The sequence below is a fragment of the Ursus maritimus genome, unplaced genomic scaffold, assembly GCF_017311325.1.
Source record: "Ursus maritimus isolate PB19 unplaced genomic scaffold, ASM1731132v1 scaffold_5, whole genome shotgun sequence".
Classification (NCBI taxonomy): Eukaryota; Metazoa; Chordata; class Mammalia; order Carnivora; family Ursidae; genus Ursus; species Ursus maritimus.
Window position 1 is genome coordinate 14,216,158 of NW_024426663.1, and position 17,307 is coordinate 14,233,464.

General features: G+C 36.4%; 1 pseudogene; it reads right to left on the reverse strand.

The window, feature by feature from the left end:
• Window positions 1–433: 433 nt before the first annotated feature.
• The window catches only part of LOC103672231, an 89,610-nt pseudogene continuing 72,736 nt past the window's right edge, over window positions 434–17,307 (reverse strand).

Below are 17,307 nucleotides of genomic sequence, written 5' to 3' on the forward strand. Positions count from 1 at the left end.
TAAGCAACACAACCCAGGTTCCGAGGAGAACGAGGTGGGAGGGAGGCTGGCTGGAGGCTGAGTGTAGCTCTCTCTAAACATTGTGAAGCAAGCCTGAATCTGTGAGGAAAGGAAACAAGCTCCTTGGGGCTCACTAAAGTATGAAAGTTTATAATTTTACAGCAGTTGAAATGACATCAATATTAAAATAAAAGCAAGTTTTACATAACAATCAAAAATACAAGAGACTGAAGGAAGAGACCCTGTATGAAAAACTGGGCCACCCAGTGAGTGGAGGACTGCATCTCAGTGGTGGAGATAGTAAAGAGAGCTGGCCCAACCCTCCCCAGGTGACTAGTAATTGTAACAGAGCAACATTAGATTTGCAAAAATGATGTAAACAAGTTCTTGCCAAACCAATCCCTTCCTTCTTATGGCACCACACGGTCGCTGCTTACAAAGGTGTGAGTTTCTTGGCTTGTGCTTGAACCCTCTTCTTGCAGTCCACTCTGTTTTGGCAATAAACTGTGTGGGCCTCTGCTTGGGCTAGGTCCTGGATACTTGGTTCATTTAGAAGTTCCTGTATTCCTAACAAGATCTGCTTAATCGTGATGGCTGGCCTCCAGTCTTTGTCCTCCTCAAGGATGGACAGGCACACTGTGCCCAAAGGATACACATTTGGGTGAAATAGTGGTGGTTCAAATTTGCATTTGGGGGGTGAGGATCATTAGTGGTGTCTGAAAAGCATCCGTAGTTTAAACCAGCTTCCTTCCCACAGAGTCCCTTTCTTGCCCAGAATGGTGCAATCCCAGTTCATGAGGTTCATCCCGCCATTGGGATTTTTTGTAAGACAGCCACCAGGCCAAACGGTGGTCCTTTCTCCATGCAGAGTCTGCTGAGGGAAATCCCTGACAAATTCAAAGTCCCTCAGATGGCTGTGGCCAGGCAAGTGAGGTAAGTGAGGTGGACTAGGCTGATGGGGCTGCTGAGGTTGGCAGTGGAGGCCATGCTGCCTTTGTCTCAGGACTTCCCTCTGGAGCCTGCCCTGCACACGGCCCTGATTATCCCAATATTAGTTTAATTCTACATAATTTTCTTAAAAGACACAGTGGAGAAAAGTCAGGAAGGTATGTTGTAATAGAGGAGTGTATTCAGGATAAATGGGGTGAATTTAAAGGGTTAATGATGGTAAATGAAGTTGAAAAGACCATCTAGCAAAGGCCTTATATGTCATGGTGCTATGATTACCAGCAGCTACTGTGTACTGAACACATAAAATGCACCAAACCCTGTGCTTGTACTGTGCATACATTACCCAGTTTAACTCTCATTCCATCCTTTATGAGGAAGGGACTATTATTATCATAGATGAGGAAACTAAAGTTTAGAATGTTCAAGCAACGTGCTCAAGAACATGGCCGTATGTGGCAAAGTCAGAATCTGGGCTCACAACCTCTATCTAATTCCAAAACCTATGTTTTCAACCACTGTGATATTGCTAAGGAATTTGGATTTCAGCCTGTAAGTAATGGAAAACAAATGAAGAATCTTAGGCCCACATTATCCTATTCTGACCTAACATTCTGTGAGCTAAATAATGGAAAATATGATTACTATTTCATGTCTTGAAAAATCAAAAAAGGATAAGCAATTTAAAGCAAGGGGAACAATGGGCTCCTATCACACCAACAGCTCAACTTCTTGCCCATGACTAATGCTGGTTTTGTATGGTTGGCAAATACTACTTTTCAAACATTTGGTATGCTTTCAACAATCATACTTCTTCAATTCAGAAATTCCAACAGCATATTCCCAGTTAAATCTTCTTCCCAGCAGAACTTTAGCTATTTCTAGCCAAGTTGTTCCTAATTTGTGATGTAAATCTGAGAAATACAAAATAACTACTGTGACAAAGGACAGAAGTCATCAACTTCTGACCCCTACCAACTGTATGTGTAGGACATACAAATCCCATTTAAATTCCATAATGAAATAATAGTATACTAAGAATTTTATGTACTAGTAACTTAATAACGTTCCTTGCATTGACTTATAGTTACTATAAAACATTTAAGCACTCAAATTTCTAGGTTATATACACAACATTTCATTTATGTGTGTGAAAGTTTGTCTCCATCAAGTTTCCCTGCAACAAAAATTAACACCACTTTTATTATTCAGGTCAAAGCTAATCATTAAAAAGAGATTACTTATTTATAACAGTGATATAACATGGCTGGACCAAAAATATGACCAAGATATTTCTCTGCTCACAGAGGAAAACAGTTGCATAAATGAAACTATATTCTGGTCACTTTTGTTCCTCAGATATGTCACACAGCTGGAGAGTGTGATGCTAATGCTTTCCAGAATGAAAAAATATAGTAATAGTAACTTTTTCCATAAAAGAAAAAGATAGTAGCATCCACTTGTTCAGCACTTGCAAATATGAGGAAGGAATAATACACCAACTTTTTCAGAGAAGGAAATTGAAACTCAGAGAGGTAAAAAAACTTTTCCAAGTTCAAAAAACTAGGAAGTGGTAATCTCTGGAAATTGAGCCCAGAAAAATCCTAAATCAATAAGCTTGACCATGTAGAAGTCTTACACATTAGAGGGAAAAATAAAGGAAGAATGGAAGAAGCAAGTGAAACAAAGAAGCTCAAGGTCTATCTGAGACTTCATATATGAAAATGTTGGGAAACAAGTGTAAAATGTATATGAAAAGAGAGAGAACAAAATGTAAAGACAAATTAAAGAATGGGGATATTTGCAAAATCCATGACAAGCAGAAAACTAGAAATAGAAGGGAAATTCCTCAAACTGATAAATAACCTCTACAAAATACCTACAACTAACATCATACTTACTGGAAAGAAAATGGATTTTCTCTCCCTTAAATCCAGAATATGATGAGAATGCACCCTTTCACCACTTCTAGTCATCAGTGTACTAAAAGTCCTAACTAGTGCAATCAGACAAGCTGAAAAATGGACAATTTTGAAAAGACACCTCACCAAAGATGGCAAATAAATGTAGTAAATATACTCAACATCCTTTGTCATTAGGGAATTGCAAGTTAACACAAAAATGAGATGCCTCTGCATTTAACCATTCTATCAGAATGGTTAAAATCCAAAAAACTTGAGCTGAATGTGAGGGGCAGCTCAAAAACGATGGAATCAAACCAAAGGCACTGATGCCACATCCATTTTTTTCAAAGGAAGCCAGGTCTCATTGGATCTCAGAGTTCTACCAGAAGCTAGCAGGGGAATCCTGGGATGACAAACACCTGGGTTCTTTCCTTTCTTCACCCTAACCCTTGGCAACCCGTTGATCTTTCTTCATTCTCTATCGTTTTGTCTTCTTCAGACAAAATAATTGGAACCATATGGTATGTAACTTTTGTATATAGTTTCAGATAGTAATATTGCATTTAAGATTCCTCACCATGTCTCCTCATAGCTTGACAGCTCATTTCTTTTTATTGCTAAATAACATTCCATTGCCTGAACGCACCCCATCTTTTGTATCTCTGTACCTATTGAAGGACATCTCAGGTGCTTCCACATGTGGGCAGTTATGAATAAAGCTGCTAGTAACGTTAAAGAAAAATCCAAAACAGACAATACCACTTGCTGACAAGGATGCAAAACAACACGAATTCTCATTCAGTAGTGGTTACAGCTACTTTGGAAGACATTTTGGCAACTTCTTACAAAGCTAAATCTAGTTTTACCATATGATCCAATAACTGTACTCCTAGGTATTTACCCAAATGGAAACTTATATTCACATAAAAACCTGCACCTTAATGTTTATACAGCTGTATTCATAATTACCAAAAACTCAAAGTCACCAAGAAATTCTCCAAGTGCATGGATAAGTAAACTACTGTGCATCCATATAATGAAATATGAAGTGATTTTAAAAAGATATTATCTACAAAACTAAAACTAAAACTATAAAACTACATGTATCAATCCTAACGACATATTGCAAAATGAAAGAAATTAGTCTGATAGGGCTGTGTTCAGTATCCAATTATATTCCAATTCTGTCACATTCTGTTAAATAAAACACTAGTGAGATGGTAAAAAGATCAGTGGTTATAGAGGGAGAAAGGGTTAATAAGGGTTGAATAAGGACCAGGATATTTTTAGGCATTAAATCTATTCTATATGTTACTGTAATGGTGGACACATGACACTACGAATTTGTCAAAACCCATAGCCTTTTATAGCAGAGTGAACCTCAATGTACACAAATTTTAAAAGCATTATTTAGGAGGTCAGAGATCTTAGGATGGAATAGAGAATGTAACAAAGCAATCTAACCAAATTACAAATATCTGGAACAACAGAAGGAAACAGGCGAAGGTGCTGACCTAAATAACTGGAAATGGGTAGATTCTATAAAACTAAAGGCAAAACGAAACAAAACAAACAAAACTGGTATAAGTACTAAGCTCATTCTGGTAAAGTTCTCTCCCCTGGGGCAAGTATATGTTAATAATTCTGATACCACAATATATAATGGTAAAAATTTTAAAATGTATGGCAGTTGGTGGGAGCCAGGTTTCTCATTGTTGGAATGGGAGGTTACAAATAAACAAGAGGAGGAAACTAGAATGAACCATGTGGTAATGGACTAGAATTGGAAACATCAGTATGAACTTAGGTTTAGTATAATATAGATACAGATGGTTACATATAGAAAAAACTATTCCTATACCTCTATACACATACATTTCCTTGCTCTCTCAGCAACAGCATACCTAATGCCCAGATGTTATTTTCTAAAATTATTGTCCTGTAAAAGGAACCAGGGTACCTTACAGAAGTGGCTGATTCTAGCACTGGGGCAGGAAAATATACCAGATGAGTCTGGAACATCTTATAGCACCAGTAAATAAGTACTAAAAATAAAAAAAAATTTAAAAAGCACAATGACAGGAATATGAATAAGTAAATAAATAAATGGAAGGAAAGAGATAAATGCTTCTTGCAGAATTACAAATAATGTACATAGATACTGCACCCTCAAAAGAGGTGGAGCATAATTCTCCACTCCTTGAATGTTTGGGCTGCACACAGTTACTNCTTTCCCTATTACAGTCATATGAAAAATGGGGGTGGCAAGGGGAGAGTAACTTGATAGTGGAGAAACACAACACTACTGCAGCCAAGTGATTAAGGTGATCATCAATAACAAGTCATGTTGCTGGAATGTACCTGTGAAACGATGCAATGAACATGGGACTTGATTAACTATGGAGAACAAACTGATGGTTACCACAGAGGAGGTGGGTGGGAGGATGGGTGAAATAGGGGATGGGGATTAAGGAAGGCACTTGCTGTGATAAATCCCGGGTATTGTATGTAAGTGATGAATCACTAAACTCTACACCTGAAACTAATATTACACTCTGTTAACTAACAGGGATTTAAATAAAATCTTGAAAAAAATGGCACTTTACCTCTGTTATCTTCTTCCCAAATAGCATTAACTCCAAGTAATCATGAGAAAAAGAGACAAGCTAAATGAGGGGCATTCTACAAAATACCTAAACAGTGCTCCTCAAAACTGTCAAGGTCATCGAGAACTAGGAAAGTCTGAGAAACTTTCACAGCACAGAGGAGCTTAAAGAGACATGACAACTAAATGTAATGTGGTATCCTGGATGGTATCCTGGAATAGAAAAAGGACATTAGAAAAAATAACTAAGCATATCTGAATAAAATATGGGCTTTAGTTAATAACAAGGTATCAGTGTGGGTTCATTAATTGTGACAAATCTACAATCCTAATGTAAAATGTTAATAACAAGGGAAATGGGGCAGGAAGGATGAGGGTAATATGGGAAATTTCTGTACTATCTTCGCAATTGTTCTGCAAATCTAAAGCTGTTCTAAAATTAAAAATTTATTTAAAAAATACAAATATAAGATCTCTAGTTCTAAAATATAAAGAACTACAAATTGAAAAGAAGAAAACAACTCAAAATAAGAAGAAGCAAAGGCTATGAGCAGGATAATCTCAGGAGAGGAAACCCAAATGACCATAAAACTTAAACAACCCCCCCACCCAAAAGGCATTGACCTTTTCACTGAACAAAAGGAATAGAAATTAAAACATGGTACTCTTTTTTAAACATCAGTTTAACCTACATTTTAAAAAGTAAAAAATCCAGTGTTTACAAGGATGCAGGAAACTGGACATATTGCTGATGGAAGCGTGAATTGCTAAAATCTCTTGCAAAGTAATGTGGCAATATCCATTGCAATAAGAAATGCATATAACCCATCAATTATACTTTGGGGAATCTATCCTACAGCAATAAAAGAACCAGATTGAAAAGATATATTCGTAAGAGTTCTCATTATAAAACTGTAATATTGTAAAACAATATTTTTAGTGGTGAAAAATTAGAAACAACCTTAATGTCCATCAATAGGGTAATGATTAAATAAATTATAGTATATCCATACTGTAGAATATTATGCAACTAGTAAAGAATATGACATATACCTATTAACCAGAGAGATGCTATGATGTAATTTTAAATGGTAAAAGAAAATTTCAGAATAATACATACAGCATGAAAGTATTTTTGGAAGACAGCACCCCTGGCTGTTATGAGTTAGCACAGGACAGTGAAATGTAGCTTTAGATTTAATCTCTTGTGACTCCTCATATATACATATACTAAAATAAAGTAAAATAGAACTTTAAACATGATTGCCATATGTTGTACTTAGCTGTACTGTGTTCAGAAAAAAAAAATGAATGCCAGATTTTCAGAAAGGACTCACGTGATCACTGTCTAGAAGCAACACTGTAACACGGTAAAATGAGAAGATATTCTCCATGGGATCACAGTAACCTACTTTCTGCATCAAGAGAAAATTCACCAAGTTATTTATTTTTATCAGTGACCTACATGAGAGACATGAGCGCAGTAAGTCTGTATTTGCCTCGATGTGGGTGCAATTGTTAACTTTCTAGAAGTTAGGGAAAGGTTGCAAATTGACTGTAACAATTCAGAGAAACAGCATTTTTGAAAATGAAATGAAGTCCAGTGTATATGAGTATCAAATCATACACAGGAGAACCAAAAACAATAATTTCAGTTCAGGTAACATCAATAACCATGGGTGATGTCTGAAACCGGAACTCTAGTCAGCAAGAGTTGGAAGATATAATAAATAGATATAAACCCAAATAGGCAACTCTAGAAAGAAAAAGCCAGAAAAGAAAAAAACCTAGCAGAACATTTATAAATGGCTCTGTTTCTTCTATATTCAATAGTCAAAGCTTCACTCAGCAACACAGATGAAAGATGTATCTGAAGCTACTCAACCTAACCAGTAAACATGTGGTCATAGTTAAAAGCATATACTGTTTGACACAAAGCAATGTCAATGAATGTTCTTAAGGACGGGGGGGGGGGGAAGAGGGACAGAACAAGGCAATTAGAAGTAAAGTAAATGATGAAAATTTTTGATACAGAAATAGCTAATCTTAAATTGGAAAGACTATAAAAAGGAAGAATTTCCAGAGTTTTTGTGAAGTGAAAGAACAAATAAAAATAAAACTGTTTTTCTAGCCAACCTAGATATCCCTGATCTTGCAAATGGAAAGAAAAGTTGTCCCAGTCAGAGTATAACTCCAAAATATGAGTTTTATGAGAAAGCCTGAAGCACACCAACTGGACTCCATAATAACTTTTCTAGACAAGTGGATGAAAGAGAACATGCTACAAGAAGCAAGGCCAGAGGACTGTACGTACCAAATAAAGATATCAGTGTATTTCAGATTAGAGCTTTGGAAACATTATGAAGACAGCAAGCAAGTCAGTCTCCAGACATGGCAAAATTATATAGGGATTTCTTTGGAACTGTACCTGTCACATAAGGGGTACGTATTAACACCAAAGGATCTCATGAAGGAACATAAAATGTTTTAAAAGCCTTACTTATACCCAAGGCATTTGCTTCGGCAAAAAGAAGAAAGAGCATTAAAGAATAAGCTGTGACCAAACAAAAGAAAACTAATATTTAGAGATTTGCAAATGTGTCTACTCTGATTCAAAAGATACTTTGTTTCTTTTTAAAAGATTTATTTATTTATTTGAGAGAGAGAGAGAAACTGTGTGTGCAGGAGGGCCAGTCAAGGGGATAGGAAGAGGGAGAGAATTTCAAGCAGACTCCCCGCTGAGCACGGAGCCCAGTGTAGGGCTTGATCTCACAACCCTGAGATCATGGCCTGGGCCAAAATCAAGAGTTGGTCCATTAACCAACTGAGATACCCAGGCGCCCTAAGACATTTTGTTTCTTATCAGAGATGCCTTGAAACTCTCCAGAAAAAAAATGTATTTTTCCTCCAGAAACTTTAAGTCTTCTTCAGCAAGATAATTTTGAGATGAAAGGGTGTAAGGAAGATGCAGATTAATGGAAAGCATGCTGGAACAGGAATCAGGCGGTTGGGTTCTAGTCTTGGCTCTGCCTCTGAATCACTGTGGGACCCTGGAGTCTTTGACAACATTCTCTGTAACATGAGAGAAATAAACTATCCCACTGCAATACTCCATGTACTATAACAGAAATGTGTTTTGCTTTGCTTTAGGTGGAAACTTGCTTATAACTATGGTTCTGAGTTTGAGCCAGTTTCTCATATTTTGCTTCAGAAAATAAGGCTATAGTCAAATTTTAGCCAATTGTTTTTATTACACATTTTTATAATATTTTAAATTCTAATCTATAACTGTAGTGATCTAGGCCAGTAGTTAAAAACTTGTTTTGAGATAATGAACCCATTGGTCACCAAGCTTATTACAAAGGAGACTGATGTACAAAACAGAAAAGAAGAGCTGTTTTGTTGAAGACAAGGCAGGGACATGGGGAATGAAGGGGGGGAGGGCAGAATTTTCCCTCTATTTCCCCGATGCACTTTTCCAAAGACCCCTCAGTACCGCCACTGAGACCCCAAGAAAGTCAGGGTCTGGGATAGTTTATCTCAAAGGACTAATGTAGGCAACAAATATTTGGAAACAAAGGTTGAGGAATACAACTCCCTTTAAACTACTGCCAAACCTCTTCTTCTACAGTAGGGAAACTAACATCATTTGGCTTCCATTTGGTGTGAATTAATCACAAACGCAAATGCAAATGAGGGCACTGAAAGGTCACTACAGCACTCTGTGATAAAGTGGGTTTCCAGGGGATCCAAAATATGCTCAAGTGAATTTTCTCAGAATACTATCAAAATGAAAATACAAATAAAAAAACAAATCTGTATTTGAAGGATATTAAATAGTAACAGGAAAATATGGAAGGCTAAAACTCAGCAGTAAAGGTAAACATACATAGTTAAAATTAGAATATTGTAATATTAAAATGGCAGTAAATCATTTATAATTTTAGTATAAATGTTAAAAGATACCAGTATTGAAAATAGTTATAATGATTCATTAATGAATACACAGTGTAAGAAATGTAAACTGTAACATCAATAACATAAAATATGCGTGGGGGCAGTGCAAAAACAGAGTTTTTATGTACATTTGAAATTAAATTATTAGTTTAAAATAGAGAGCTATAAATATAAGATGTTTTATATAAGGCTCATGGTAAACACAAAGCAAAAAAATACAGTAGATACACAAAAGAGAAAGGAATCAAACCACACCACTATAGAAAAAAAGAAAAAGAAAAGAAAACCATGGAATCACAGAAGAGAACAAGAGATGAAAAAAGGAACAAAGAATTATAAAACAGCTAGAAAACAACAAACAAAATGGAATAGTAAGTCCATACTTATTGATAATGACTTCAAATGTAAACGGACCAAATTCTTCAATCAAAAGACACAAGTCCCTAAATGGATAAAAAACGACTATATGCTATGTACAAGAGAATCACTTTAATTGTAAGAACACACATAGACTAAAAGTGAAGGTATAGAAAAAGACATTCCATGCAAATGGGAATCAGAAGAATTCAGGGGTAGCTATACTGATACCAGACAAAATAGACTCTAAGCCAAAGAATGTAACAAGAGATAAAGGAAGTCATTATATAACAAAAAAGGAGTCAATTCATCAAGAGGATATAACATTCATATATATATATATAAATATATATATATATTTATGCATGCAAAATAGGAGTTCCTAAATATATAAAGCAAATATTAAAAGATCTGAAGGGAAACAACAATACAATAACAGCAACGAACTTTTTTAAAAAGATTTTATTTGAGAGGGAGAATGAGAGAGAGAGAGAAAGAGAGAGACAGCATGAGTGGAGGGAGGGGCAGAGGGAGAGGGAGAAACAGACTCCCCACTGAGCAGGGAGCCCTATATGGGACTCAATACCAGGACTCTGGGATCATGACCAAGCCGAAGGCAGACACTCAACCGACTGAGCCACCCAGCAGGAAACTTTAATACCCCACATTCAACATTGGATAGATCATCCAGGCAGAAAATCAATAAGGAAACATTAAACTTAAATTATATGTTAGACCAGATGACCTAACAGACATAAACAGATTGTTCTACGGGTGCCTGGGTGGCTCAGTTGGTTAAGTGACCAGCTCTTACTCTTGGCTCAGGTCATGATCTCAGGGTTGTGAGATTAAGCACTGCATCAGGCTTCATGCTGAGTATGGAGGCTGCTTGACATTCTCTCTATCCCTCTCCCCTGGCCCTCCCCACACTCTGTCTCTAAAAAAGAACGGAAGGAAGGAAGGAAGGAAGGAAGGAAGGAAGGAGGGAGGGAAGGAAGGAAGGAAGAAAGGGAGAGAAAGGGAGAAAGGAGGGGAGAGAGGAAGGAAGGAAGGAAGGAAAGGGAGAAAAAGGGAGAAAGGAGGGGAGAGAGGAAGGAAGGAAGGAAGGAAGGAAGGAAGGAAGGAAGGAAGGAAAGAAAGAAAGAAGGAAAGAATATTCCATATTCCAGTCAATTCCATTCAGTTCCAACACACCTTATTCTCAAGTGCACAAGGAACATTCTCCAGAATAGATCATATGTTAGACCACAAAACAAGTCTCAATAAATTTAAAGTTGAAGTCATATCAAGCATCTTTTCCAACCACAATAGTGTGAAACCATCAATCAGTTATAAGGCTAAAACTGGAAAATTCACAAACGTGGAGGTTTAACAACATGCTCCTGATAACTAATGGGTCAACAAAAAAATCAAAAGAGATCAAAAAAATATTTGAAACAAATGAATTGGAAATACAACATACCAAAGTTTATGGGATACATAAAAAATTTTAAATGATAACATAGACAAATGTTTAGCTAGACTAAGCAAGAAAAAAAGGACTCAAATAAATAAAATTATAAATCAAAGTGAAAACATTACAACTAATACCACATGAATACAAAGAATCATAAGACACTACTGTAAACAAATATACACCAACAAATTGGACAACCCAGAAGAAATGGCTATATCCTGAAAATGATACAACCTACCAATACTGAAACATGAAGAAATAGAAAATCTGAATAGACCAATTACTAGTAAGGATATTGACTCAGTAGTCAAAAACCTCCCAACAAGAAAAATCAGGACCAATGCCTTCACTAGTGAATTCTACCAAATATTTTTAAAAGAACTCATACAAATACTCTGAATCTCTTCCAAAAAAAAATAGAAAACTTCCAAACTCATTAATGAGGCCAACATTACACTGATACCAAAGCCAGACAAGGAATGTACAAGAAAAGAACACTGTAGACCAATATCCCTGATGAATATAGATGTAATAATTCTCAGGCAAAATAAACCTAGAGGGTATTATGAGAAGTGAAATAAGTCAGACAAAGACAAATACCATATGATATCACTCATATGTGGAATCTAAAAAACAAAATAAAGAAACAGAATCATAAATACAGGGAAAAACTGGTAGTTGTAAAGGGGATGGGGCTATGGGAGGGGCAAAATAGGTAAAGGGGATTAAAAGGTACAAACTTCCAGTTATGAAATAAATAATTCATGGGGATAAAAAGTACCACATAGGGAATACAGTCAATAATATTGTAATAATGTTTGTGTGCTGATAAGATGGTAACTACACTTATCATGCCGAATATATTGTAACATATAGAACTGTCTTATTGCTATGTTGTACACTGAAACTAATGTAAAACTGTATGTCAAATATACTTCAATTAAAAAAAGAGTGAGAGTGGGACAAGATGAGGATAGAAAGGCAGATAAAAAAAATCTTAACAAAATATTAGCAAACAAACTGAATAGTACATTAAAAAAATCATACACCATGATTAAGTGGGATTTATTCCAGGGATGTAAGGATGGTTCAACAACTGTAAATCAATTAAATGATGCAGTTCATTAACAAAATGAAGGATAAAAATCATATGATCATCTCAATAGCTGAATAAAAGCATTTGAGAACATTCAACATCCATTTATGATAAACACTCTTTTTTTTTTTTAAGATTTTATTTATTTAATCGACAGAGATAGAGACAGCCAGCAAGAGAGGGAACACAAGCAGGGGGAGTGGGAGAGGGAGAAGCAGGCTCATAGCGGAGGAGCCTGATGTGGGGCTCAATCCCACAACGCCGGGATCACGCCCTGAGCCGAAGGCAGACGCTTAACCGCTGTGCCACCCAGGCGCCCCTATGATAAACACTCTTAACAAAGTGGGCATGAAGGGAACATACTTCAACACAGTAAAGATTACATATAACAAGCCCATGGCTAATATTATACCCACTGATGAAAAGCTAAATGCTTTTCCTCTAAGATCTGGAACAAAGCAGGGATGCGAACTCTTGCCATTTTCATTCAACATAGTACTGGAAGTCCTAGGCAGAGCAGTTAGGCAAGAAAAAGAAAGAAAATGCATTCAAATGGAAAGAAAGCAGTAAAACTGTCTCTGTCTCTATTTGTAGATGATATTATATATAGAAAACTCTGAAGACAACCGCCCCCCAAAAAAACCTTTCAGAACTAATCAATGAATTCAGTAACATTGCAGGACACAAAAGCAATATACAAAAACTAATCATGTTTTTATACACCAACATTGAACTAACAGAAGGAGAAATAAGAAAACATTCCAATTTACAACTGCTTCAGGAAAAATAAAATACATAAGAATAAATTTAACTACAAGAAGAAAGACCTATATACTTAAAACTATAAGACACTGATGAAAGAAATTAAAGAAGAAGCAAATAAATGGAAAGATATCCCATGCTCATGGATTGGAAGAGTTAATATTATTAAAATGTCTCTACTAACCAAAGCAATCTATAGAATCAATGCAATCCCTGTCAAAATTTCGAAGACATTTTTCACAGAAATGGAAACAACAGTCCTAAAATCTTTATGGAACCACAAAAGACCCCAAATAGCCAAAGTAATCTTACGAAAGAAAAACAAAGCGGGAGGCATCACACTTCGTGATTTCAAACTATATTACAAAGCTATAGTAATCAAAACAGTGTGGTATTGACATAAGAACAGACACGTAGATCAATAAAACAGAATAGAGAGACCAGAAATAGGTCAATTAATTTAGAACAAAGGGATCAAGAATATACAATGGAAAATGGATAGTCTCTTCAAAAAAATGGTGTTGGGAAAACTGGATAGTCACATGCAAAAGAATCAAACTGGACCTCTATCTTATACCATACACAATAATTTACTCAAGACTTGAGCATTAGACCTGAAATCATAAAACACCTAGAAGAAAACATAGAGAGTAAACTCCTTGACATGGTTCTTACCAATAATTTTTTGGATTTGATACCATAAGCAAAGGAATCAAAATCACAAATAAGCAAGTGGGACTACGTTTAACTAAAACGTTTCTGCACAGCAAAAGAAACCAGCAACAAAATGAAAAGGCTACCTATGGAATAGGAGAAAGTATTTGCAAACCACATATCTGGTAATAGGCTAATATTCAAAATATAACAGGAACTTACACAACTCAACAGCAACAAAACATACAACCCAATTAAAAAATGGACAAAGAACGTGGACAGATATTTTTCTAAAAAAAAAAAATACAGATGGCCAACAAGTCATGAAAAGGTGTTCAACATCACTAATAGTCAAGGAAATGTAAATCAAACTGCAAAGTTCTTCTAACTTCTCTCTGATTAAAACTGATTTCAGGAAGGGCAATATAGTCTTAGTTTTCCTTCTCAGAACTCTTTAAGTTATGTACCATATCTTCAAAAAGTCACTTAACTTTGGAGATGAAGAATGAATATCTGGCACTGACTTTAAGGACAAATACATCAAGAGCCCATTTCTGCCCAATCTGTGTGCCTACTGGGATTCAGTCATGGCTGGACCCTGATGGCAACCAGAGGGTTTGTTCCTTACCCTACCAGAGGTCTATTTACATGGCTCAATTTTTAGGAGGTTTGTTTGATGGGAAGCAGAAAAGACCTAAATGAAAGTCGAAATATGGGATAGGCCCATGGATCTCTCTGAACCATAGGAAGAGAAAGGTGGTAAGCCAGTGGTTCCCAAAGGCACAGGAGGACATCTAAATTAACCAATATTTATGGAGTGTTTACTATAAAATGGCAATGGGAATACAAAAAAAAAAAAAAAAAGCCACAGGTTCCTGTCTCTGGTAGGAAGAGAAATAGCACATAAATAAGCTATAGATCATAACAAGTGCTATGAAAAAATAAAGCAATATGGCAAATGGGGACAATTTTCAAAAGAATAGAAAGGGAAGACCTCCACAAGGAGGAATATTTGAACTGACATGGAAGGATGACAAGATGGGGATGGAATGAGAAGGAGAAATACATGTGCAGAAGTAGCAAGAACAAAAACCCTAAGGCAGGAAACATCTTGGCACCTGTTGGGCATAGGCAGGCAGTGTGGTGGGAGACTACTGAGAGCAGGTGGTACTGGGTGAGGGGCCAGCTTCTCCCCAGCACTGCAGGGGTATGGATTCTATCCTCAGAGATATGGAACTCACTAGAGGATTTTTAACAGAGAAGAGATTGATTTTATTTACTATTTTCATATACCGCTCTGCTATGGAAGGAGAGGAGCATGGCAAGAGTGGGAAAAGGGTGGTTGGAAGGAGATCACAATTCTTTTGTACTTGTCCAGAAAAGAGATGATGGTGTTCCAGGATCAGGAATAGTAGTGATATAGGAAACAAGTAAATATTTTCAAAGTTTATTTTAGAAATAGAACTAAAAGGGTGCCTGGGTGACTCAATTGGTTAGGCATCTGCCTTCAGCTCAGGTCATGATCTCGGGGTCCTGGGATTTTGAGCCCCACATCGGACTCTACTCAGGGGCAAGTCTGCTTCTCCCTCTCCCTCTGTGATCTCCCTCGCTTTCACTCTCTCTCAAATAAATAAACAAAATCTTTATAAAAAAAAGAAATAGAACTACGGAATTGCTTTTGGGTTGGTTATGGAAGGTAAGAGGAAAAGCACAGTCACGAATGACTCCTAGGCTGGAGTGCCTGGGTGGCTCAGTCAGTTAAGCATCCAACTCTTGATTTCAGCTCATGTCATGATCTCAGGGTCATGGGATTGAGCCCCGCACAGGGCTCCCTGCTCAGCACGGAGTCTGCTTAAGGATATTCTCCCTCTCCTTCTGTCCCTCCCCCTGCTCACACATACTCTCAAATAAATAAATCTTAAAAAAAAAAAACAAGAATTATTCCTGGGCTTTAGTATAAGTGATTGGATGTATAGTGGAATTTGAATGGTGAGTGAGAGAGAAGTTGGTACAATATTGGGAACATAACTTGACATGCTGACTAATGGCACCCAGACATCAGCTAGAGGTTCCCTAATTCCTGAAATCTAGGTAATACATCTTTCAACCCTCAGTTCTATAACATGAGGAGAATGAGAACTCAAGATTTTTTTTTCCACAAGGGCTTAGAATTTCACCATTATCCTGTGTTTCTGCCTCCTGTGTTCTCACCCCCTACCTCCATTCACCCCTGTCAACACTTCAACTTCTTTCTTTCATTTTCGAAATATATGCTTGTTTCCTTGTTTGGTATATTTATTCATGATAAAATAGCATTGTATGTAATGTAAGAGGGTTGGCATACTGATTTCAACAAAGCACAATTAATTTTAAGTGATGTCATGCGATACCATATTCTGGGGGAAAAACAAAGGTAATCAGGACGATACTATTATACTTAATACTTTTTAGAAACAGCTGTGTAGTATTTATAATTGTATAAATTTTTATGCTTGTCAAAGCGATAGTACATTTTCTAAATGATTCAGGTTTTCACCAGAGTCCCTGTCACTGAAGTCACATTGTTCTTAGAACATATAATGTAGAAAAACATCTCTGATCTCATTCTAAACCTAATTATATTCAAACAGGACTAGAAAGGTACCAAGTTCTTTATTTCATGCATTCCAGTGCCAGTGATGACCACTCTTGCATCAAGGTCTTCATATTACTGTGAACAGTTTCTTCCCAGTGAAAGGAGTGACTCATGACAGCTCCTGATAGGGAGCATGTCCTGTTATAATTTCAGCTTCATCTCATCTGCTGCAGAGTCAGCCAGAGGCCTGGGAACAAGGACACCCCAGTTTCTCACAACAGACCTAGAGCAAACAACATGTGTTCCTGTTGATAGTTGCCTCTTTCACTCATAAATTCACAAAACAAATCCACTCACATACACTCCATTCAGTATTCTCTGGATCTTTATTCACTTCAGTGAAGATCAGTGAGATCATAATCAGACTCATAACCTGTTCAAAATCTCTACAAATTTTAAGTGGAAGTATATAAAACTATCTTAAAGGGGATTAAAAATCATTAGATTACATTATGCTTTTACTAAAAAGAATTTATTGTACACCTATAATAAGTTAGAAACTCTAGGTTATTAAGGATAAAGAACAGTACAAATGGACACAATTGCTACATTAGGCAGCTAAATGGTCTCAAGGTTTCTGAATTTTGTTTTGGCTTTTGGTTTTTCATTTCTTAATTGAGGTATAATTGACATAAAATATTATATTAGTTTCAGGTGTACAACATAATAATCCAATACTTGTATACACAGTGAAATGATCACCACAAAAGAAGTCTAGCTACCTACCATCTGTCACCTTACAAAGTTAGCAAAAAGAGTTTTTCTCTTGTGATGGGAAAGAAAGATTTCAAGATTTACTCTCTTGGAAATTTCAAATATGCACTACAATATTATTCACTACAGACACCATGCTGTACATTACATACCCATGACTTATTTAACTTTGTAGCTGGAAATTTGTAACTTTTGATGCCCCCTTCACCCATTTCACTC